Source organism: Bos indicus, chromosome 14 (assembly GCF_029378745.1).
Source record: "Bos indicus isolate NIAB-ARS_2022 breed Sahiwal x Tharparkar chromosome 14, NIAB-ARS_B.indTharparkar_mat_pri_1.0, whole genome shotgun sequence".
Classification (NCBI taxonomy): Eukaryota; Metazoa; Chordata; class Mammalia; order Artiodactyla; family Bovidae; genus Bos; species Bos indicus.
The window spans coordinates 48,197,094-48,223,859 of NC_091773.1; positions in this window are offsets into that span (position 1 = coordinate 48,197,094).

Consider the following 26,766-nt stretch of genomic DNA (forward strand, 5'->3'; position numbering starts at 1 on the left):
CTCAAATGGGAAGAATCACCACTTGCACAGGTGTGGATAAATGAGAAGAAACCCTCAGGTTTACAGAAGTGCAAATGTGCCAGTTGAGCCACAAATGAACTTCTCTAACCAAATCTGAGTCCTTTATTTCCAGATAACTTGGCTGTCATGACTCCTGGCTTCTGATAACAAATATACACTGAATACTTTTCTGGAGAAATTTGGAGGGTGTAGAAGGCAATGGCACCCCACTCCAGTACTCTTGCCTAGAAAATCCCATGGACGGAGGAGCCTGGTAGGCTGCAGTCCATGGGGTCGCTGAGGGTCGGACACGACTGAGCAACTTCACTTTCACTTTTCACTTTCATGCATTGGAGAAGGAAATGGCAACCCCGCCAGTGTTCTTGCCTGGAGAATCCCAGGGACGGGGGAGCCTGGTGGGCTGCCGTCTATGGGGTCGCACAGAGTCGGACACGACTGAAGCGACTTAGCAGCAGTTGTTGTTTAAGGCACCTGAGTTCCATTACAGACTATACATGGTTCAACCTTACATTTAACAGTTTGACTTTTTTAAGACAGAGAGATGTCAAGGGAATTTTTTTTTTTTTTTAAAGAGAGAGAGATGTCAAGGGATCCAGGAGTTTTCTTCATTATCTGTCAGAAGGCCTCAGGCTAGTGGAGTCAGATAGACATGAGTTCAAATCCTCACTCTGGTGTTTATAAGCTGTGAGAACATTGCCAAATTATCATTCTTCCAATCTTAATTTCTACATCTTTAAAGAGAAGATAACAATACCTGCTTCAAGGTGGTGTTGTGAGGATTAAATCACATACTCACACAGTGCTTGAGCTCAGTAAGTGCTCAGCAGTTGGTAGCAAGTATAGTTCTCGGTGGCCCTGCTTTGTCTGAGGAGAGACACTGGATGGTTGCTTGTGGCATGAGTCTGAGTGTTCTGCTGTGTTGTCTTTGCGTGCTTAGTAGTATCTGACTCTTGCCGACGCTTTGAGCTGTAGGCCGCCAAGGCTCCTCTGCCCGTGGAATTCTCCAGGCAAGAATACTGGAATGGATAACCATTTCCTTTTTCAGGGGATCTTCCTGATACAGGGACCAAACTCTTGCCTCCTATGTCTTCTGCATTGCAGGCTGATTCTTTACCTGCTGAGCCATCGGGGATGTCCTGTTTGAAATGAAAAAGTTTTTTTTTTTTTTCCTTCTGAATCTCCTCAGTAACTTGCTTCCACAGAAAAAGAAATGTTTCCACAAAGAGGAGCAAGAACTGGAGGCATGATGGCTGGAGAAGGCGGCTCCGAGAAGAAAAGCATCTGAGGGGGCCCAGATGTAGGCCAGATGCTGCAAATCTGTAGAGACACACTGGGCTCACTGACTCTTGTGCCATGACTTTCATCCATGTGGGCACGAAGGATATTGACTGATCTCACTCCGATTATTGAGGGTGACTTCAGGGCTCTGGAAACACGGGTGTAGGAGGCTGGGACTCAAGGGTGGTCTTGACAATCCTCCCAGTTGAACAGAAGGGTTTCTGGAGCAGACAGCTAGGCTCTGGTGATACATGTCTACTTCACATGCCTCGCCCGGCGCCACCCTCAGAAGAAGGCTCAGCAAAAAACGCCGAAGGGACCTCAGTGGGATGCGATTTTCGATTTCTGTTTTGGCAGAAATCATCTCTAGCGACTTTTATTTGGTGTTATTAAAGTTGATTTTGACGTGATCGTCACTGTAGTGATTCTTCCTACAATCCCGCTCCCTTCAGTCAGCCTGTTATGGCCTGTTTTCTAGCCAGAATTTCACAACACTGCTCCGTGTTCCATTCCATGCTTTTCAAAAAATATAAATACTTTATTTATTTATTTGTGTAATTGAACTACAGTTGATTTACAAGTTAGTTTCAGGAGTACAGCATAGTGATTCAGTATTTGGTACATGATACTCCATTTTAGGTTATTAGAAAATAGTGGCTTTAATTCCATCTTCTATACAGTATACTGTTGCTTATCTATTTTATATACGGTAGTTTGTATCTGTTAATCCAAAACCCCTAATTTACCCCTCCCCCTTCCTTTTCCCAAAACCACAGGTTTATTTTCTATATTTGTGAGTCTGTTACAGTTTTGCACTCATTTGTATTACTCTTTAGATTCCACATATAAATGATAATATTCAGTATTTGTCTTTGACTTCTTTTTTTGTTAGTTATCTGTGTTATATAGTATATATATGTGTATGACTTATTTCACAAAGCATAATATTCTTTAGGTCCATAATGCAAGCGGCATTATTTTGTTCTTTTTTCTTGGCTGAGTAATATTCTATTGTATATCTGTACCACATCTTGTTTATCCACTCATCTAGGACATCTATGTTGCTTCCATGTCCTAACTATTGTAAATAGTGCTTCTATGAACATTGGGGTACATGTGTCTTTTTCAGTTATGGTTTCCTCAGGGTATATGCCAGTAAAGGGATTGTTGGGTCATATGGTAGTTTTATTCCTAGTTTTTAAAGAAATCTCCATACTGTTTTCCATAGGGGATGTACCAGTTTACATTCCCACAAAGAGTGTAGGAGAATTTCCTTTTCTTTACACTCTTTCCACCATTTATTGTTTATAGAATTTTTTTTTAAGATGACCATTCTGACCAATGTGTGGTGATACTCATTATAGGTTTTATTTGCATTTCTCTAATAATTGGTGATGCTGGCATTTTTCATGTGCTTTTTGGCCATATGTATGTCTTATCTGGAGAAATGTCTATTTAGATCTTCCACCCATTTTTTTTTTTTTTGATTGGATTGTTTGTTTTTTTTGATGTTAAGCTGCATGAGCTGTTTGAATATTTTGCAGATTAATCATCTTTCAATTGCTTCATTTACAAATATTTTCTCCCATTCTTAGGGTTGTCTTTTTGTTTTGTTTATGGCTTCCTTTGCTACACAAAAGCTTTCAAGTTTAATTAGATCCCGTTCGTTTACTTTTGTTTTTATTGTCATTTAAAAAAATTTTTATTACTGATGCAGCTTTCTTTATGTTTCTTTTGCTTAAAGTCACTCAGTTTCTCAGACCTGTGAATTTATAATTTTCATCAGATTTAGCCATTATTTCTTCAAATATTTTACTGCCTCCCCTTCTTCTGAGACTCCAGTTATACATATGTCAATCCACTTAATATTGTTCCGTAGTTTCCTATTCTTTCCTTTCCCCCATGATATCTTTTCTCTTGTGTTTCATGTTGTATACTCTTTTTGTTCTATCCATACCATCTACTTCTGCTGTGTCTAATCTGCTGTCAATCCCACCTGGGTTATTTTTCATCTCAGAGATTACTGTTTTTCATTTCCACAATTTGTATGTTTTCATACTTTCCACATCGTCTTGATCATAAAGTTTTCTCTACTTTTTGAAACGTAAGAAGTCCATTCACTATCGCTGATTAGCATCCTTGACTTTTTTTTTTGCACCCTTGACTTTTATTAAGTCTATCGTGTGTGCCATTTCTGAATCTGTTCCTATTGATTGCCATGTCTTCTCATTATGAGCCATATTTTTCTGTTTCTTTGCATGACTAATAGCTTTTAAAATGATTTTTGATTTAAAGTAGATTTTGTGAATTTTCTGTTGTTAGTTGCTGGATTTTTAAAATCACTTTAAACATTATAATTCAGGGCTTCTTTCCGGGACACAGTTACTTGTTGTCAGTTTTGTTAAGGGAAACCTAGAGCAGTCTTTTGTCTAGGGTTAATTTGGCCATACTCCTGAGACAATATTCTCTGAGGACTCTATTTAATGCCCTGTGTGTTAGGAGTTCTTTCTGTTCTGGCTCATGAAAGTAGCAACTCTTCTTGTTTTATTTTTTTTTTTAATTTTATTTTATTTTTAAACTTTACAATATTGTATTGGTTCTGCCATATATCGAAATGAATCCGCAACTCTTCTTTATACTTATTCTCCCTGAAGTTGTTTTACTTGCTCCCTTTCTTTGGCCTTTATAGTTTTCTCACGTGTGCTAATCAAGAGTTAACCAAAGACTTCAGGGTCACTCTCTGCCCATGTCCAGAGTTTTATCAATGAAGCTCTCCCGTCTCCAGAATTTGTCTCCAAAATACAATCTGCCTTGGGCTCTCTGAATCTCAAACTTTATTTCCTCAGCTGAAGGAGACTGCTCGGCTCTGGTTGGGTCCTCGGTCCCTAAGCTGTGGTCAATAAGTGTTCCCCAGGTGTTATGCTGGGTGACTTGCAGGGCTTATCTTGTTTGCTTCCCTTCTCTCAGACTGACTATCCTACCAAACAGTTGTCCAGTTTCTGAAAACTGTTGATCTCCTATTTAATCTGATTTTTAAAATTGTTTAAGGTGTTTAATTCTTATCAGCAAGCCCTGGATCCTTTGCTATGGACAGAATTTTGACAATTATTGATTTAAAAAATCTGAAAGTGAAAGTTTGGTTTGATCTTTATTTCTTTGACTACTGGTAAGGTTGAATTTCCCCCAAATATATTTTGTTTATATTTCTTCTTCCCTGACTAGACATTACCCATTTTCAATTTTTCTATTGTGTTTACTCTGTGCCAGAGGTTCCACATTGAAAAATTTAGTTCCTACTATAGTTTGGATAGATTTATGGGACAACTGGTCATGCCTAAATTACAACGCTCTTTCTCTCTGGCAATTGGGAATCTCCTTTCAGATGAAGGACTTTTATGCCTTGAAGTTTTTTAAGAGAAGTGTTTGTTTTAGTTTGAAATATTTAAGGCTAGAAAAATGCATCAGCTATTGACTTTTCTTTCCATTACATTACTACTCAAGATCAAATGCCAGGGACAATGCCTAATCACTGAACTTGATTTCTTTTAATTAATTTTGATTCTGAAAGTATATTGGCAACTAAGTCTAAATGAAAGGGAGATGGAAATATATCATGTAATGCATCCAACATATTAAAGAGTGATTAATGAATGCTCTGCTATTGAAGTCTTTTGGGAAGAACTGATGGATGAACTAAGGACAAATGGAAACTTCACTAAATGTAGTTTCACAATTTAAGCACCAGCCTAAATCTTATCTGAAGGATGTTAGTGGATGTATTGATGTAGAAAAAGTCATTGAATTACCATTACTCAAAACTGCCCTTGATTACGCTGTATATGAAATTATCATCATTATAATGACTTTTTAATTTAGTATCATATTAGGGTCAGCCACTAACTTTTTTGTTACACAATGATTTGAACTCCTGATTTTGATCACATCTATCTATAACACACAATTTAACTGTCTCTTCTGCCAAGTCCAGAAATTATATTTTCCCTTTTTAATGTCTCTTCAAAATAAAATTATCTTCTGAGATAACAATTAGGGTAATGCAATTTTCCCACTTTGTATGCTGGCTTCATATTAACATAAAGATCAGACAACTTGCAATTTTCATCTGCACAATAGAATACAGTTCCCCAGTGTTGCCTCATTTTCATTGATAGTTTGTTGTTGTTCAGTCACTCAGTCATGTTCAACTCTTTGCAACCCCATGGACTACAGCACACCAGGCTTCACTGTCCTTTACCATCTCCTGGAGCTTCCTCAAACTCATGTCCATTGATTCAGTGATGCCATCCAACCATTTCATCCTCTGTTGTCCCCTTCTCTTCCTGCCTTCTATCTGTCCCAGAATCAGGGTCTTTTCCTATGAGTTGGCTCTTCACATCAGGTAGCCAAAGTATTGGAGCTTCAGCTTCAGCATCAGTCCTTCCAATGAATATTCAGGGTTGATTTCGTTTAGGACTGACTGGTTTGATCTCCTTGCAGTCTAAGGGATTCTCAAGAGTCTTCTCCAACACCATAGTACAAAAGTATCAGTTCTTCGGTGCTCAGCTTTTTTTATGGTCCAGCTCTCACATCCATACATGACTACTGGAAAACCATAGCTTTGACTATATGGACTTTTGTCGGTAAAGTAATGTCTCTGCTTTTCAATACACTGTCTAGGTTTGTCAAGGCTTCTCTTCCAAGGAGCAAACGTCTTTTAATTTCATGGCTGTAGTCACCATCTGCAGTGATTTTGGAGCCCAAGAAAATAGTCTGTCACTGTTTCCATTGTTTCTCTGTCTATTTGCCATGAAGTGATGGGACTGGATGCCATGATCTTAGTTTTTTGAATATTGAGTTTAAGCCAGATTTTCATTGTCCTCTTTCACCTTCATCAAGAGGCTCTTTAGCTGCTCTTCACTTTCTGCCATAAGGGTGGTGTCCTCGGCATTTCTGAGGTTATTGATATTTTTCCTTTACATATTATTTATTATTTGTGGGTGGGCGGAGAGAAAGGTACCAGGATATAACACACTTTTCTTATCTTTCCAGTTCAAGAGTTGGATCTGGTTGCAATATAGATGGAGATCAATGTATCAGCTCTTTTACTGATAAAGTAATTTGGAGCATGTGACTTGTATGCTTTGGCCAAGGGAGTTTGCTAATATTCCAGTCTTGATAGACAGACTCCATCCACTTCCCCTTCAGTCTCTGACACAGCAGGAAAAGTTCAGATCACATTTGGCAGGAAGATAATTAAGAAGAGAGGAGATAGGAAAGAACTGAGAGAAGCATGCTAGTTCTCATCCCAGAGCAACTATTTACCATTCGTTAGTTAACCCCCATGGGGCTTCTCTAGTGGCTCAGTGGAGAATCTGCCTGCCAGTGCAGGAGACGTGGGTTTGATCCCTGGGTCAGGAAGATCCCCTGGAGTAGGAAGTTCAGTTCAGTTCAGTTCAGTCGCTCAGTTGTGTCCGACTCTTTGAAATGTCATCCTATTCCAGTATTCTTGCCTAGAAAACTCCATGGACAGAGGAGCCTGCCAAGCTATAGTCCATGGGGTTGCAAAGAGCTGGACACAACTTAGTGACTGAGCTTATATACACTCACTTAACCTCCATAGCCTGTTCCCTTATCTGTGAAACAGAATTATACTACCTGCTCATCTTACCTGACTGATATGAAAATTCAGTAAGAAGACACTTGATGAGTGTGCATTTTAAAAAAGTAATTTATTCCTAAGTGTGTTTTTAGTGGCCAGTTGTTGCTAAATGACAAAAATCTGCTTGAAGAATATAATGGCAATGTAAATAATATCAGCTGCCCTTTCTAGATGACTTTTCATATCAAGTCACCATGCTAGGGGCTTGACATGCATTCTCTCTACATTCTCTCAACAGATATTCTCTTTAAATGCTTTTTATTTTTATTTATTAAAAATTTTTAAATGAAGGATAATTGCTGTATAATATGGTATTGGTTTCTGCCATACAACAATGTGAACCAGCCATAATATACATATATTCCTTCCCTCTTGAACCTCTCTTCTACTCCCTGCTCTCCCATCCCACCCCTCTAGGTCATCACAGAGCACCAAGCCATATGTCCCACTATCTGTTTTACATGTGGATGCGTGTATGCATGGTCACTTCACTCATGGTCCGACTCTTTGTGACGCTGTGGACTGTAGCCTGCCAGGCTTCTCTGTCCATGGGATTTTCCAGTCAAAAGCACTGAAGTCATTTGCCATACCCTCCTCCAGGGGATCTTTTTGATCCAGGGATTGAACCTGTGTCTCCTGTGTCTCCTGCATTAAAGGCAGATTCTTTACTGCTGAGCCACTTGGGAAGTCATTTCACACATTGTACTGTATATATTTCAATGCTGCTGCTAAGTTGCTTCAGTTGTGTCCGACTCTGTGTGACCCCATAGACGGCAGCCCACCAGGCTCCCCCATCCCTGGGATTCTCCAGGCAAGAACACTGGAGTGGGTATTTCAATGCTACTCTCTCAATTTGTTCCACCCTCTCCTACTTCCGCTATGTCCAAAAATCCATCCTCTACGTCTGCATCTCTATTCCTGCCCTGCAAATAGGTTCATCGGTACTGTTTCATATTTTCTGTATCAATTCATCATAAAATTATAGTTGCAAGTCATTCTTATCGTCAGTTTACAGTTTGACAGAAACTCTTCTTTTCTTCTCAAATAAATGTTAAGTTTTTGCTTTAACGCATTGCAAAACTTTGCAAGAGTTTGTTGCTTTTGTTTCTTGGAAAAGGAAATCTTAACAACCCTAGACCTCCGCAAGAGAAAAGGGGAGCAGAATCTTGCTCTGTCTTCTCATCACTTAAGTTTCCACTGAAGACAAAAGTGCCTGTAATGAGTATACAAAGTGGGCTTTGAGAGCGAGATGACTGGAGGAGAGAAGTCATGTCCTGTGAGAGCATATGTTCAGTGAAAGCAGGGAAGTCTCTCCCCTCCCACCTGTCCTTCTTCACTGTTCTGTTTGCTCTCTCTGCCTCTCCTCTGCCTGGTTTGCTGGTCGTGGCTCTAACCCACTGGAAGCAAAAAGAGTCCTGAGCCTTGGCCATACCCAGCTTCTGGCTGCTCTCACTGTGCATCTTCTGTTTCTCTCTGTTCACTTCTCCCCTCTCTCCCCAGAATTGAGCCCCAAGTTACATTGCCCAGAAGGGCAGAACAACCTCTTCCTTCTTCTCCATTGTGCTTGGGACAATTAAATACAGTAGATGTATTCCATTCTGGCTTTGTCTCATTAAGAGGTCTCTATGGATTAATTCCCAAGAGATCGAATGTCGTTACTTTACTGTGGCAAAGTGAAATTAGTGCAAAGTAACAAGGAGCCAGATTAATGTGACCCCAGGAAATAATCCATAAAAAACTTATGAGGCCTTTAGCAGACTGTAAATTGGATTTCAGACAGGGTCAAGGGAGGGGGAAGAATCATGTTAAAAACAACCAGTTTGCAATGAATAGAGCTAATATTTTAGCACTTCCAAATAGAAGAAAACACCAGAGTAAATAACTCTGAGAACCCAATGGCAATATTTTCTAACATGTGTAAATAATTGAAATTGTGATTATAATCCTAACTGAATTTTTCTTGCTTTATGGCTGCTGGGAAGTGTATTGTTCATTCAGCAGCACAGAATTGTAAATCAAACGAACAAAGGAGGAGAAGGCAAAAGAAAGAAATGAAAAAGAAAAATATCTTGTCTGGGTGATCAGTTGTCTGGCTTAGTCTATAGGCAGGAGAATATGTGGTCTTCAGGCTTTTGCAACAAAGCAGTCAGGCTTTGCAAAGATATATCCCTTCACAGGTCATAGCAGTTGTAGCAGAGCCTGAACAGCAAATAAACAACTCATTAGTTATCTCTGCAGTGTTTTTCTGGGATAAAGAAACTGACTTTGAAAGAGGGAGAAAATGGCTTGGAGTCTGATAGGATACTGATTTTTCTTTTCTTCTCTTTTTAGCAGTAACAAGAATGGAGAAGTGACAGGCACTTGGTAATTTTCAGAAATCCTATGTCATCAGGTGTTCAAGAAAAGATCCCATGGATATTTTATAGAAATAGTAAAAATAATTCTAAAATGTATTTAGAACTGCAAAAGACCCCAAGCTGCCAAAGTAATTTTTAGCAAGAAGAACAAAGCTGAAATCACCACCCTTCTGAATTTCAAACTATATTACAAAGCAATAGTAATCAAAATAATATGGTACTGGCATAGAAACAGGCATATAGACCAATGGACAGAATAGAGAGCCCTGAAATAAACCACATGTATATCATCAATCAATCTTCAACAAAAGCAGCCAGAATGCACAATGAGAAAAGAACATTATCTTTAATAAATGGTGTTGAGAAAATGGAATATCTACATGCAAAAGAATGAAACTGGATTCTTTACAACATAAACAAAAATCAACTCGAAATGAATTAAAGACTTGATCTTAAGACCTGAAACTGTAAAACTCTGGGAAAATGCTGTTTGACATTGGTCTTGGCAATAATTTTTCAGATACGACACCAAAAGCACAGGCAACAGAAGCAAAAATAAAATAGGGACACATTAAACTGGAATGTTTCTGCACCACAGTGGAAAGAACCCACAAAACGAAAAAGCAACTTATGCAATGGAAAAAAAATGTTTGTAAACCATAATCTGATAAGGGGTTAATATCTAAAATATATGAGGAATACAACTCAATAGCAAAAAAAAAAACACACACACACAAAAAAAATCCAATTAAAAATAAGCAAAGGACCTTCTTCTTCAAAGAAGACATACAAATGCATGAAAAGGTGCTCAACATTACTAATTATGAAGGAAATTAAAATCAAAACCACAATGAGGTGTCACCTCATACCCTGTTAGGATGGCTACTGACAGGATGCTGACAGGATGTGGAGGAAAGGGAGCCCTTGTAATGCTGATGGTAATGTTGATTAGTACAGCTATTATGGAAAGCAGTACGAAGGTTTCTCACAAAATTTAAAAAAAGATCTACCACATGATCTAGTAATCCCATTTCTGGATATTTATCCAAAAGGAATTGAAATCAGGATCTTGATGAGATAGCTGCACTTCCATGTTCATTGCAGCATTACTTAAAATAGCCAAGATATGGAAATAGCTGAAATGTCCATTGATGGATGATTATATAAAGAAAATGTGATACATACATGCCGTGCAATATTGATCAGTCTTTTTAAAAAGGAAATCTGTCCATTTGCAACAATATGGATGAACCTGAGTAGCACTGGTAAGTGAAATAAGCCAGACACACAAAAACACATTGTATGATTTTACTAATGTATAGAATCGAAAATAGCCAAATTCATAGAAACGGAAGGTGGAATGAGGTTTCTGGGGTCTACAGGGAGGAGGAAATGACCATTAAAGGATACAGTTTCAGTTACATAGGATAAATAAGTTCTGGAGACCTACTTTATAGCATGAGCTTATAGCCAACAATATTATACTGTATACTTAAAACTGCTAAGAGAGAAGAGCTCATGGTAATTATTCTTCCAACAAAAGTGGGGAACGATGATGGTGATGGTTTCTTCAGTTCAGTTCAGTTCAGTCACTCAGTCGCGTCTGAATCTTTGTGACCCCATGGATTGCAGAACATCAGGCTTCCCTGTCCATCACCAACTCCCAGAGCTTACTCAAGCTCATGTCTGTTGAGTAGATGATGCCGTCCAACCTTCCCATCCTCTGTCGTCTACTTCTCCTCTTGCCTTCAATCTTTCCCAGAATCGGGGTCTTTTCAAATGAGTCAGTTCTTCACATCAGGTGTCCGAAGTATTGGAGCTTCACCTTCAGCATCAATCCTTCCAATGAATATTCAAAACTAATTTCCTTTAGGATGGATTGGTTGGATCTCCGTGCAGTCCAAGGGACTCTCAAGAGTTTTCTCCAATGCCACAGTTCAAAAGCATCAATTCTTGGGCGCTCAGCTTTCTTTATAGTCTAACTCTCACATCCATACATGACTACTGGAAAAACCATAGCTTTGACTAGGTTTCTTAGGTATGTGTTTAATCCCACACTCATCAAGTTGTGTACCCTCAATATGTACAGCTCTTCATATGTTCAGTTCAGTTCAGTCACTCAGTCGTGTCCGACTCTTTGTGACCCCATGAATTGCAGCACGCCAGGCTTCCCTGTCCATCACCATCTCCTGGAGTTCACTCAAACTCACGTCCATCGAGTCAGTGATGCCATCCAGCCATCTCATCCTCTGTCGTCCCCTTCTCCTCCTGCCCCCAATCCCTCCCAGCATCAGAGTCTTTTCCAATGAGTCAACTCTTTGCATGAGGTGGCCAAAGTACTGGAGTTTCAGCTTTAGCATCATTCCTTGCAAAGAACATCCAGGACTGATCTCCTTTAGAATGGACTGGTTGGATCTCCTTGCAGTCCAATGGACCCTCAAGAGTCTTCTCCAACACCACAGTTCAAAAGCATCAATTCTTCGGAGCTCAGCTTTCTTCACAGTCCAACTGTCACATCCATACATGACCACTGGAAAAACCATAGCCTTGACTAAACGGACCTTTGTTGGCAAAGTAATGTCTCTGCTTTTGAATATGCTATCTAGGTTGGTCATAACTTTCCTTCCAAGGAGTAAGCGTCTTTTAATTTCATGGCTGCAGTCACCATCTGCAGTGATTTTGGAGCCCCCAAAAATAAAGTCTGACACTGTTTCCACTGTTTCCCCATCTATTTCCCATGAAGTGATGGGACCAGATGCCATGATCTTCATTTTCTGAATGTTGAACTTTAAGCCAAGTTTTTCACTCTCCTCTTTCACTCTCATCAAGAGGCTTTTTAGTTCCTCTTCACTTTCTGCCATAAGGGTGGTGTCATCTGCATATCTGAGGTTATTAATATTTCTCCCGGCAATCTTGATTCCAGCTTGTGCTTCTTCCAGCCCAGCATTTCTCATGATGTACTCTGCATATAAGTTAAATAAGCAGGGTGACAATATACAGCCTTGACGTGCCGCTTTTCCTATTTGGAACCAGTCTGTTGTTCCATGTCTAGTTCTAACTGTTGCTTCCTGACCTGCATACAGGTTTCTCAAGAGGCAGGTCAGGTGGTCTGGTATTCCCATCTCTATCAGAATTTTCCACAGTTTATTGTGATCCACACAGTCAAAGACTTTGGCATAGTCAATAAAGCAGAAATAGATGTTTTTCTGGAACTCTCTTGCTTTTTCCATGATCCAGTGGATGTTGGCAATTTGATCTCTGGTTCCTCTGCCTTTTCTAAAACCAGCTTGAATATCTGGAAGTTCACGGTTCACGTATTGCTAAAGCCTGGCTTGGAGAATTTTGAGCATTACTTTCCTAGCATGTGAGATGAGTGCAATTGTGCAGTAGTTTGAGCATTCTTTGGCATTGCCTTTCTTTGGGATTGGAATGAAAACTGACCTTTTCCAGTCCTGTGGCCACTGCTGAGTTTACCAAATTTGCTGGCATATTGAGTGCAGCACTTTCACAGCATCATCTTTCATGATTTGAAATAGCTCAACTGGAATCCCATCCCCTCCACTAGCTTTGTTCATAGTGATGCTTTCTAAGGCGCACTTGAGTTCACATTCCAGGATGTCTGCCTCTAGGTGAGTGATCACACTGTTTTGATTATCTGGGTCATGAAGATCTTTTTTGTACAGTTCTTCTGTGTATTCTTGCCAGCTCTTCTTAATATCTTCTGCTTCTGTTAGGTCCATACCATTTCTGTCCTTTATCAAGCCCATCTTTGCATGAAATGTTCCCTTGGTATCTCTAATTTTCTTGAAGAGATCTCTAGTCTTTCCCATTCTGTTGTTAGTCACACATAAATAAAGTAGTTAAAAAAAAGGATGCCATGGTAAGCCTTGTTGTGTCATGTGCCCTGAGACCTTTGAGTCTGTTCAGATTATTTTATCTCTGCATTTCCCCAGAGCCTGACTCCTACTGCCTTTGGAGTCACCCCACATACACAATGAACTGGCTCAGGGTCAGGTAATCTCAGGCATCCTGGTGGGGATGAAAGGATGTGGCAAGAAGAAAGTTGGGTGGCTGGTTTGGCCACTGGGAAACCAGGCCTATCTCAGGGAGGATCCAGATGACCTTGGATCAGGGAAGCACTTTAATGAGTTGAAAGTTCACAGGGCACCCAGGCACAAAGGCCAAGGATGCCCTGTAGGCTGCCTTGATCCTGGATGAACTGCAGACTGGAGCTGTCAGTGCTACCTGGTAATCCAACAAGTGTCTGGGCAGGAAATAAGAGGCAGGTTTCTAGTGTGTAAAGTGGATGGAAAAGTTCAGGCCCACCTGCTCCACCTTATTTGTGTGTCTTTTCAGGTTAAATGAGAATTTATACCTTCCCTTAATATTTGCTTAATGCAATTTTAATATAATCCTAATTTTTGATGGAATTAAAAAAAGCCTCTGAAAATATCTGGAACAATAAACAGGTAAGAATAAGGCAATTTTAATAAATAAGAGTAATGAGGGCTAGTTATTCTGAAAGTTAACAACACATATTATGAAAGTATAATAAGTAAAAGTCTTCCCTTGTGGCTCAGTGGTAAAGAACCAACCTGCCAAGCAAGAGATGTGGGCTTGATCCCTGGGTCGTGAAGATCCCCTGGAGAAGGAAATGGCAACCGACTCCAGTATTCTTGCCTGGGAAATCCCATGGACAGAGGAGCCTGGTGGGCTACAGTCCATGGGGTTGCAAAGAGTCAGACAAACTTAGTGATTAAACAACAATAACAAAGGCAGAAAAATAGGTTACAATGGAATGTAAAAATCCAAATTATAGAATATTTGAAACTTAACATGTGGTAAATTAGGTAACCCTAATTTATAGGGAGGGGAGTCATTTAATTAATATATTGTTGGGGGGAATAGCTTTGTCATTTAAATATAAGTTAATATTCTCAGCTGTTATACAGAGCAATGTTCCCAGAAAGCATATAACTGTGTGTACATATATATGTTATGGAATAACTTGTGTCCTCCCAAAAGACATACTGTGTTTACAGCAGCTCCTGGAAGCCAACACTCAATATTTAAATATATATTTATATATATGATTTTTAATGGTTGATTTGCACATTGAAATGCCAAAACTGGCTAATATAATTTCATGAGGAAGCTTGAGTGGTACTTTGCTTTAACAGGTTTTAAAACATTTTTTAAAGCCGTGATGATTAAAGCAAAAAGACCAATAGATGATTTAAACAGAATGGGAATTCATTGTGTAAAGAATATGGGAGGAGAGTAAGGATGAGGGCAAGCAACTCAGTACTTTTCCATGTGAACCAACCCAGTCCAGGCTTCTTCAGAACATGGTGCCTGGGTTCTGTGAGCTACCTGAGGGAACAAGGAGGATTTTTTTTTAATTAGTGTGATTTTTTTTAAATTAGTCTCAGAAGTCATACAGTACCTCTTCTGACCCACTTTGTTGGTCAAAGTCGTCACAAAGACCTGTTCAGACTCCAAGGGATAGAACATAGACTCATCTCTTTTATTTTTAAATTTATTTCATTGAAGTATAGTTGGTTTACAATGTTGTGTTAATTTCTGTTGTACAGCAAAGTGACTCAGTTATACACATCTATTCTTTTCCATTATGGTTTATCACAGAATATTGAATATAGTTCCCCGGTGCTATATTGTTGTACCTCATTGTTTATTCATTCTATATATAATAGTTTGCACTTGCTAATCTCAAATTCCTAATCTATCCCTCCCCATCACCCATCTTGGCAACCGCAAGTCTGCTCTCTATGTCTATGACAGACTTCACTTCCTGATGGGAGAATGGCAAAGTTCTAGGAACATGCGTGCAATGGAAAGTATTGTCGCTACTGTCATAGGAAAACAGTCGGCTACAAATTGGGACTTGGGAAATCTTTGCCCTTTCCCTATATAAACTGTATTGGCTATAATTGGCTTTGCTCTTTGGGCTTCTTGGATTGGTTCTCACATTTGGGCTTCTCTGAACTCTCACTTTTGCCTTTTCACACTGTTCATGGGATTCTCAAGGCAAGAATGCTAAGGTGGTTTGCCATTCCCTTCTCCAGTGGATCACATTTTGTCAGAACCCTCCACTGTGACCCGTCCACTCGGGTGACCCTACACGGCATGGCTTATAGTTTCATTGAATTAGACAAGGCTGTGATCCCTGTAAACTCTCACTTTACCTTTACATTTGCTTCCCTATCATTTTCTTGGGGCAAAATTCCTGGACCCTGGTGATCACTTTATTTTGTGAGGCATTTTGGGAAAAAAATTGAAATTGATTTCCGATGGGGTTAAAGCGGTTGTAGAATTAGATCCAAATATAGCAATATGAAAACTCAAATGTAGGACACATAAAAAACTGTTTTTGATGGTTTCACATGATATAAACATAAGGAATTGTCAAAGGAATTGTGAGCATGCACACAGCCACATAAACAACCTTCTCGGTATTTCTCAGTATGGAATGGCTGCAAGAATCTTGATTCTCTCTCCACCCTGTTTTGGGGGTTCAAAGCAAACTCTATGCCACAAAACCTAATTCATAGCCATGATAAATCTGTCAACTAGAAATACTGCACTGACAGCTCTATGACTTTAGTCTTGAGAAATTCCTTTTGTTCCTTCCACCCCTCCAATCCCAACGTCCTGTCAACTATAGCCTCTCTGAGGTCCTCAGATAGTGCAGAAGAATAAAAGATAAGTCTATCTCATACAGTCTGAAGAAGCAGAAAAACTCAACCTGTATCATGAGAATCAGCTAGACCACATAGCATCTCAAGTTAAGTTCAAAGAAGCAAACTTGGAGAAAAGTAAGAATTTTCATTGTTCCTGTATCACTATAGCAACCATATCCTATAACAAGTAGCTGCTATTATCAGAAAGGAACTTGCAAAATAACTTTCATTTCTAAGTGAAGTTCTGATAATCCCACACGAGTGATTTCATGGCCCATAATATGCATGGGGTAATTAGAACTTGATAACAGTTATTTGGATGAAGGTCAGCAAATTTTTGATACCAGAGATATTATGCAGTCCTTTCCATGCCCTAATACCAATAAATATAGTCAACTCAGCCAATGGGCAGATGACTCAGAGTTTCAGTTCTAGTTTATTTTATGCTTCAATCAAAAAGAAATGAAAATAGAAATACTACAACATCGTAGATAATGGAAGAACCATTATACAAAGGGGAAAGGTGTGTGTGGCTAGCGGATGCTAACATGGTCTCAGGACTCACATGGTGTCGGCACATGCAGAGGATCAACATCCATTCACTGAATAATGGAATGAAGGAAGGAAGGAATTGGGATTATGTTAAATAATGACCTAGAACCAACTGTGTAGAACAATGGATGCCTTGGCACTGAGACACTGCTAAATGAAGCATGAAGGTATTCATTATGATGGCATTCTGGTCTTCACTTGGTACTTTGAGGGAAGGTTCAGTTTGAAATCCTTCCCTTGAGTTCACTATTCTGGATAGATCAATGCATTCTAAAACGACTGCCTATTCTATTTGTGGTTTAACTTCGAAATTCTCCTTTTCAGTTTAGAAGCCACCAGACATTTTGGAGTTTGTTCTTTTTTTTGTATCTGATGTCTCCACGGCCAATTTCAGGTGGTTTAGCAAACACATTTTGGAATTGAGTGAAGGAAGTTGTTAAGATTATATTTCAACTCATTTCTAAACAGAGGGTGGGGCAATGCAATCGCAGTCACAATAAAAATGATGAAGAAAGTCCTTACCCAGGGCTTTCCCAAGGCACTTGGGGCACTTTGAAGACAGTAATTAATGCTTGTTAAAGTCCTATGGGGTAGGAAGGGGGCAAGGATTATTAACTTGTTTTATAGGGGAAATGAAGCAAGAGAGCTTTAATAAACTCCCTCATATCAAGCAGTAATTATGTAACAGAATAAAGTGTCAAGCACCAAACTCCTTTTTCTCAAGCCCTTGCTCATCACAGCACAAAGATTGCTCCTGAATTGTGGTCTCAAGTGAATTTCAGAAAGTCTCAGACTTATCTTTTACCTCCATACCTTGTGCCTAAGATCAGGTGTTCTGAGCTCCTTTTCCACTGTGCAAACCCCAGCCCTCGACTTCCTTTCCTCTCAACAGAAGAAATTACTTTCTATTTCTCAGAGATCCTTGAAGCCAAAATCGGTGAACTCTCAATCTCCTTTCTCTCTGACATAAAATTTATTTTTTATGTTCATCCATTTTCTGCTCACTTCTCTTCCTTGTTTCAGAGTTTCATCACCTTTCAGAGTCAAGTCCATCCATCCTTCTCTGGATTCCATGAATTACAGTCTTCCGGCGGGGCACTGGACAACAGGCGATTTTCTGCTACTTGCCAGCCCCACTCCCACCCCTTGCCTCATGTCTTAATCTCTCCTCCTCCCTTAGCTCTTTCTGGTCAAGCTTACATCAGGCTCAAAACTCTCCTTCCCTGAAAATATTTTTCTTGACCCTGCTTTTCTTTCATGTGACTTCCCCATCTCTCTCTCCCTGTGATTGCTAAAATTCTGAAAGAGCAGCCTGTTCTTATGGATTCTTTGCATTGATCATTTGGACTGCTCTTGTTTTCATGGGAGATAGCAGGAGCTTTGAAATCAGACTGCCAGGGTTCAGTCCCAGTGAAAGACTGTCCTCATCACTACTCTGCTGTTGACTGGGGAAAACTGATCGTTCCTTTAATACTGCCTTTTCAAGCACCAATTTATACTGTTTCACAGTTTATAGGAGCTTGACTTGGAGAGATACTTCGTTTGCTTTTATTTTCAAATTTGAGCTCCTGTCTGATAAGAAGACTTGTCTTTCCTATAAAATTGAGCTTGTATTAATGTACTGTTAAGGAGAATGACTTACAGTTTTTAAATTTAGATTTTAATTGGGGATGAGGAAAAGAACAACCATCATGCAAAGTGAAAAACGTATCTATGCATAATGGTTGGTTACCATTCACAGCTCTTCAGCCTTTTCTATTAAAAATCTCTGTATAAACAGAATGGGATGGTCACTCTATCTGCCAGGAAGCAATTTTTCTGATGTTAAGGTAAGAATAAGGCAGTCGTACTTCACCAGTTACCTGCAGTTCTTCCACTCATTTCTTTCCTATATGTGGCTTAACATCACTGACTTGACAGATGAAAGTGGTCTAATGTATCAGGGAAATGGTTGTACAGTAAGAAATGTGCTCTGAGTAAGGGGAGAGACACGAAAGAGCAAAGGGCTAAGAATAATTACTGGTATTAGTTTTTTGGGCAAATAAAGCACTGTGATGTTAAAAATGAAAGCACTTGTAACAAAAGACTGTTTGAAGATACCAAAAAACAAAACAAAAAAGGAAGAGGACTTTCTCTTCTTGCTGCCTCTAGCTGGTGGCCAATAGACTGACATCCATCTCATTCACTCAATAAACATTTATAGAACCCTTTCTAAACTAGACACTTGGAAGGCAGAAGTAAAGAACACAGCTCTTGTGCTGAAGGAGTGCATGATATAGGGCATGAAACAGATAGTTTATGGGACTTCCCTGGCGGTCCAGGGGTTAAGACTCCATGCTTCCACAGCAGGGGTCATGGGTTCAATCCCTGGTTGGCAAACTAAGATCCTGCATGCCACAAGGCAAAAAAATAAATAAAAATTGATTTAAAAAAATCTATGATGAACCAAAAATCAAAATTAAAAAAAAAATAGTTTGTGGTGATAAACACAGTGATCCAGGTTTCCCTGAAGGTGTGATGAACTGATACCGACACAAGAAGCAGGGCAAACACCCTGGTGGAGGTGCAGACAGGTCCGTACTTGGGAGGAGTAAGCCTCGCGGAGGAGTGGGAGTGGAGAGCCATCTGGGCAAAGATAGAATGGGGAAATCTGGGCAGTCAGCAGAGGGGAGGGTACAAGATAGAGATCAAAATTTAAATGATGTTGAAATAACACCAGTGGCAATAAAAATGGGGGTAAAAAATACAAATAAAGAATTAAGCTTTGCAAATAAAAGATTCTGGCTTGCAATGGGAAATGTAAACCATGACTTAAAAACCCCTGGGAAGAGGACTGTAAACCAGACTGTGTGTGGGTCTGAGTGACCTTGACCAAGCACAGTAATTCTAAGAGCCCCAAACTCTTTAAATGGTCTCTCAGGCTCCAGATTTCCATCCCAATTTCAACTATGCCATGTTCTTGTGTTTCATGGGAAACCATTTCTACCTATGTTTATTTCATCTTTGTTTCTCGTGCCCTGCTGCAGTGCAAGGAAGACTAGATATGCCCAGTGACGTGTGAGTTTGGTTTGGTCTCTAGACATTCTTTCCGATCACAAGGATAGAAGTGAAATGCTCTAGGCCGTGTTTGCCTCGTAGGAAGAAGTGCAGAGTGGCTCTATTTCCACCAGGCTCCTGGAATTTTTCCTGAAGAAGTTATGACTCGTGGAAGTGACACCTGATGCTTTCATGATCTCAAGTGGCTCCCCTTTGTTAAAGAACCTTCACAATGAAACTGGCAGTTTTACAAAGAAATAGGCACTGTTTATAAAGAAACAAAGATTTTTTAAAATCAGTTTTATAGGATGTGGAGCAACTTTTCATAAAGTTCTTGGCGAACATTTTTAAACATGGCATGAAAGATGAAAAAAAAGTGCAGCTTCTGAGGGGGTTATTTCTTTCCTTTTTTTTTTTTTAATGTTGTGTATTTGCTCTGTTGAAAGAAAGACTTAAGAACAAAGTGAGAGAAGAAGCCATATTTCCTCAGCCCTTGTTATGTTCCACTTGTTTTCACATATGTTATTTCACATATGCAACACATTCAGTTGGGCAGCAAGTATTATTACTCCCATTTTCTAGAGGAGGAACCCCCTAACCAAAAAGCTCAAGTAATCTGCAGAAGAGCAGAGAATCAGTGAAAGAGATGGGATTGTAGACCTGAGTCTAAAGCCTCAGCTTTCCACACTACCCCAAGTTACAGCAGTTGAGGGCTCCTTGTGCTCATAAGACCCTATCCTTCCTCCCTTGTCATGACAAGTGTTATTCTTTTCATTGAAGTAAAATATACACACAGAAAAGTGCTTGTACCTTACAGGTATAGTTTAATGGATTTTTTCACAGACTGACACATTTCCAAACAAGTTAGCTCCCAGATTAAGACACAAAGGATCAACACTATCCCCCCAAAGTGCCCTCACATTCCAGCCTAGTTGGGAACCCCCACATCCAGGGTAATCACTATATCCTGACTTCTACCATAGAGAGATTTCCCCTCTCTCTGCTTTATACACCAGAACTCCTACAGTGTTCTGATTCTGGCTTTTTTTCACACATTATGTTCCTGAGGTTCACTCACAATATTGCAAATCATTGATGATTGTTCTCACTGCTGCATAATATTGCATTGGGCAATTACACTGCAATTACCCATTCTTCTGTTGCTGGGAAATTGACTACTTTGCTGTTTGGTGTTTGTAGTTCACAAAATAATGGTTCCCTCAAAGATGCCCACATCTTAATCCCTGAGAATGTGTTACCTTAGGGAGCAAAAGGGACTTTGCACATGTGATTAAAGATCTTGAAAAGGGCAAAGTTTCCTGGATTATCCAGGTAGGCTCAGTGTAAGCACAGAAGTCCTCATAAGAGGGAGCCAGGGATTCTCTGGTGATCCAGTGGTTAAGAATCCACCTGCCAATGCAGGAGACATGGGTTGGATTCCTGGTCCCCGGGAGGATCTCACAAATGCCAGGGGGCAAATAAACCCATGTTCTACAACTACTGAAGCCCAAGCACCTAGAGATGGTGCTCGGCAAGAAGAGAAGCCACGGCAATGAGAATTTGGTGAAGAGCAACAAAGGCCCAGCTGCAGCCAAATAAAATAATTAACTAATTAAAAAAAAAGGGCAGGGGAAGCAAAATCAGAGAGAAGATGTGATAATGGAAGCAAAGTTTGGAATGCGATGTATTTTTTAAAAACAGCTGGAGCCCAGGCCGGTGCCTGCTGGCTTCCAGTCTTGTGTCCCACCCTGCCCGCACTGGGGCTTACCTGGTGGCTCAGACATCGCCCGCAATGCGGGAGACGCGGGGTCGATCCCTGGGTCAGGAAGATCCCCTAGAGAAGGAAATGGCAAGCCACTCCTGTACTCTTGCCTGGAAAATTCCATGGATGGAGGAGCCTGGTGGGCTACAGTCCATGGGGTCTCAAAGAGTCGGACACGACTGATTGACTTCACTTTTTGCCCGCAGGGACCCAGGGGCACAGGTGAAAGGTCACTCAAAGCCACGCCCTGCGACCCTACGCTGCTGCGGCGCGTCCCGGCAGTCACTGTGATGACCGGGCGGCAGGAGCCCTGCGCGTGGAGTTTCACATATTCAGCGCCGGTCCACCAGCCCACAGCGATCACGGTCACGCTAGGCGTGGAATGCGTTTTGAATGTGCAGTCTAAGGATGGCAGTCGACTTCGAGAAGCTGGAAAAGGCAAGTCAACAGAGTCACCCTTGGCTCCTCCAGAGCTTGACACCTTGATTTTCTCCAGTTAACCCCCCTTTAGACTGCTGCCCTCCAGGACTGTAAACTAGCACATTGGTAATATTTTAATCCATGTGGTTCATGGTCATTTGTTCCAGCAGCAATAGGAAATGGATCCAGGGCCATTATGGGTAGAGTCACCATGAACATTTAGTACATGTAGTTTGGTGAACATACCTTAGTATTGAGTATATACATCCTGAGGAAGTATATATTGTGGAGTCACAGGATATGCATGTTTCAGCTTGAGTAGATAATGTCCACCGTGTTTCCAAAGTGATTATACCGATATATATTCACCACTACAGGAGAGGGGAGTTCTGGTTACTTTAGGTCTTTGCCAACACTTGAGGAGTTTGTTTTTTTTCATTTTAGAAATTTGGGGAGTGTGCAGTGGTATCTCTTTGTGGTTTTAATCAGCAGTTGCCTGATGACTGATGAAGTTCACTGTCCTTTCCAGTATTTCTTGGCCATCTGAATTTTTTTTGTGAAGCGTTTTTTCAAGTCTTCTGCCCATTTTTTTCTCCCTACCGTCTGATTGTTTTGGCTGCAGAATTACACTCAGCTCTGCTTTCCTGAAACTGTACTTAATGCTTCAAAATGAACTTTCCTAGTTCTTTCCTATTTTTCTAGCTCTCATTTCTTTAGTTGCCCCAGGAGACATGCATCATGAGCTGATTCAGACCCAGTCGTGATTCACTGTTCAAAGTTTGTGCATATCTCTTTTAGAGCTTTGCCATTTTGAAAGAGGAGTTTTGGTCTAATTTCTTGACTGTGCCGGTGTTCATGCAGCCTCTTAACCCAGGCTTGCATGGTAAGGCCGAGCAACTCAGCCTTTAGACCACTTGAGGCTTTCTGTCAAGTAGAAGAGTCTGCCACATAGTCTGTCTTCTCTGTAGCCAATTTTGACTGTTGGCAAGAAGTTAGAGAAGCTCAGGGGTTTATGGAATTCAGGCTTGGTGGACAACACTAGTCTAATTTTTATCCTTCAGTTTACTTCTAAGGAAGGACGTACTGTTGCTTGTCCTGTCTTTAAAGAAGGAAACTTTAAAACATTCCGTATTTGTTATTTAATATACACATTGCTCTTCATAGGTGCATGCTTTTAAATCGATTTTAAATTAACAAAGAACATTGACTTCTTTTTGTGTATAGTTCTATGATTTTTAACACATATAGATTCGTGTAAGCATGGCCACATTTAGGATAGGGTGGAGATCGCTTACCCCAGACAACTTGCTTGAGCTGTGCCTTAAATGACATCCTCCTCTCTCCTGTAACCTGGCAACCATTGATTTGTTTTCCATCTCTATAGTTTCTGTCCTTTTGAAAATGTCATAAAATGGAGTTTTACAGTATGTAATCTTTTAAAACTGGTTTCTTGCATGTAGCATACTCCCTTTGCAATTCTCCAAGTTATGGCATGATTCTTTCAATTGATCCTTTTATTGTTTCTTTTTATTTTACTATTCAGTTGTAAGGATATACCAATAACTTATCTATTTAACTCTTGATAGGCATTCGTGTTCTTTCCAGTTTTTGGTAGTTTTACTGCTCTCAGCTTTTCTGTACAGGTTGTCGTGTGAATATAGTTCTCATTTCTTTAGGGTAAATGCCCAGAATGAGTGTATTAACTTTATAAGAAACTGTCACAATGTACAGTTGGCATTCCTGCCAGTAATGTTTGAGTGTTCTAGTTATTCTACATGTTAGCCAGCACTTGCTATTGTCAGTATTTTTTATTTTTGCCATTCTAATAAGTGAGTGATGGTGTTTCATCATGGTTTTAATTTGAATTTTCCTAATAGCTAATGATGTTGAACATCTTTTCGTATGATCATTTGCCATTTTTGTATCTTCTGTACATTTTGGTGAAGTGCTATTCGTTTTGCCCATTTTTAACAAATGAATTATCTGTTTTCTTACTAAATTTTGAGGGTTCATTTTGTATTTGGATATAAATCCTTTGTCAGAAATATGACTTATAAATATTTTCCTGCAGTTGGTTTAATCCTCTTTAAAAGTGTCTTTCACAAAGAAAATATTTTAATTTTGATGAAAGCAAATTTATCATTAAAAAAATAGTGCTTTTGGTGTCATACTTTAGGGCTCTTTGCCTATCTCCAGACCATAAAGATTTTCTCTTGCAAGTTTTATAGATTTACATTTTCTTTAGCTCTATAATCCATTTGAGTTAATTTTTGGATCACATTGAATAAACTTTCATCTTTACATTTTTTGCTCATAGATGCTTAATTGCTCCAAGATCTTTTATTGAAAAGAGTTTTCCATAAATGTTTTTGCACCTTTGTTAAAACAAGCATGTTTTTGAATCGATTTCTGAGTTCTCCATTTTTTCCCCATTGATAAAACCCTTTAATCGTTTCCCCAATACCATACTCTCTTGCTTATTGTGGCTTTATAGTAAATAGTAAAAACATTTCTCTTTCTTTATTCTTCATTTTCAAAATTGTTTTAGTTATTCTAACTCCATTGCCTTACTATATGAATTTTAAAGTCAACTTGTTTATATGTAAAAAAAAAATCCTGCTGAGATTTTGATTAGAATTGACTTAAATCTGTGGTTTAATCTGAAGGGAACTGACATCTTTATTGAGTCTTCCAATTCATGAATAATGGTATGACACTATTTATTTATTTATTTTGGTCTTCTCTGATTTATCTTACCAGCATTTTGTATTATACTTTCAATAGTATAGTATAAAGATACTTTATGTGTTTTATAAGTTTATTTCTACGTATTTAATTCTTTTGGAGTTGTTATTAATGGCACTTAAATTTTTTTGTTTTCCAACTTTACATTGCTAGTATACAGAAATAGAATCAGTTTTTGAGCATTGATCTTGCTGCCTGTGACCTTGATAAAGTCAGTTAGTAAATTCAATCGCTCAGTTGTGTCCAACTCTTTGCAACCCCATGGACTACAGCACTCACTCCAGGCTTCCTGTCCATCACCAACTACCGGAGCTTGCTCAAACTCATGTCCATTGAGTCGATGATGCCATCCAACCATCACATCCTCTGTCGTCCCCTTCTCTTCCTGCCTTCAATCTTTCCCAGTGTCAGGGTCTTTTCCAATGAGTCAGTTCTTCACATCAGGTGGCCAAAGTATTGGGAGTTTCAACTTCAGCATCAGTCCTTCCAATGAATATTCAGGACTGATTTCCTTTAGGATTGACTGGTTTGATTTCCTTGCAGTCCAAGGAACTCTTGAGTCTTCTCCACCACCACAATTCAAAGGCATCAATTCTTTGGTGCTCAGCTTTCTTTATGGTCCAGCTCTCATATCCATATATGACTACTGGAAAAACCATAGCTTTGACTATACAGACCTTTGTCAGCAAAGTGATGTCTCTGCTTTTTAATATGCTATCTAGGTTTGTCATAGATTTTCTTCCAAGGAGCAAACGTCTTTTAATTCCATGGCTGCAGTCACCATCTGCAGAGATTTTGGAGCCCAAGAAAATAAAGTCTGTCACTGTTTCCATTGTTTCCCCAGCTTGTTAATTTTAGGAGTTTCTGTTGATTCCTTGAGATTTTCTATTTGGACAATTATATATTTCATCTGTCTAGGAACAGTTTTATTTCTTCCTTTCCAGTCTGTGTGCCCTTTATTTCTTTTCCTTGCTTTTCTGCACTGGCTGGGACTTCCAGGATGGTGCTGAATAGGAATGATAAGCGTGCATATCCTTGTCTTGTTTTTGTTCCTGATCTAAGAAGAAAAGTATTCAATCTTTCATCATTAAGTGTAATGTTAGCTGTCAGTTTCTTACGCATCCTGTTATCAGGTTAAGGAAGTTCCCTTCTGTTGCTAGTTTGTTGAGAGATTTTATCATTAAGGGTTGTTATATTTTGTCAAATGATTTTTCTGCACAGTTTATATAATTATCTCATCTTCCTCTTTAGATAGTTAATATAGTATATTGAATTGATTTTCAAATATAGGACCAATCTTGCATTGCCATGATAAACTACACTTGGTCATGGTATGTTATTCTTTTTATATATCACTGGATTCAGCTTACCAACATTTTGTTTAGGATTTTTACATCTCTATCCATGAGGGATATTGGTTTTTAGTCCTTTGTGCCAATTTTATTTGTTTTTAGTATGAGAGTAATGCCAGCCTTATAAAATGTATTGGGGAATGTTTCCTTAATTTTCTGAAGCAGTTTGTATTGAGTTGGAGTTTGGTGGAATGGACAAGTGAAAGCTTTGAGGCCTGTATTTTTCTCTTTTGAAGATTTCAAATTACAGATTCAATTTTGTTTACAGTTATAGAACTATTTTGGAGAAGGCAATGGCAACCTACTCCATTATTCTTGCCTGGAGAATCCCATGGACAGAGGAGCCTGCCAGGCTCAAGAGTCAGACACGACTTAGTGACTAAACCACCACTACTTAGAACTACTTAGCTTATTTGTTTTATCTTGGTTGAGCTTTCATTTTTTTGGAGTCTTGAAGAATTCTATATAAGTTGACATTTATATACATAGAACTGTTCATAATCTGTCTCATTTTATTTTTAGTAGCCATGAACCCTACAGTGATACCTCCTGTTTTATTCCTGATATTGGTCATCTGTGACTTTCCTCTCTTTTTCTCAGTCTTGGTAGAAGGTTATTAATCTTATTGACCATTTCAAGTGACCAACTCTTGGTGTCATTTATTTTCTCTATTGATTTTCTGTTTTCAATTCTATTGATATAATTTTATTGTTGTTAATTCCCTTGTTCTTCTTTGCTTTCTTTGTCTTAAGTTGGAAGTTTAGATTATTTATTTGTAATATTTATTCTTTTCTAACATAAGAATTTAGTTGTATATGTTTCTCTGTAAGCACTGCTGTAGGTACATTACACAAATTTTGTTATTGTTATATTTTCATTTTAT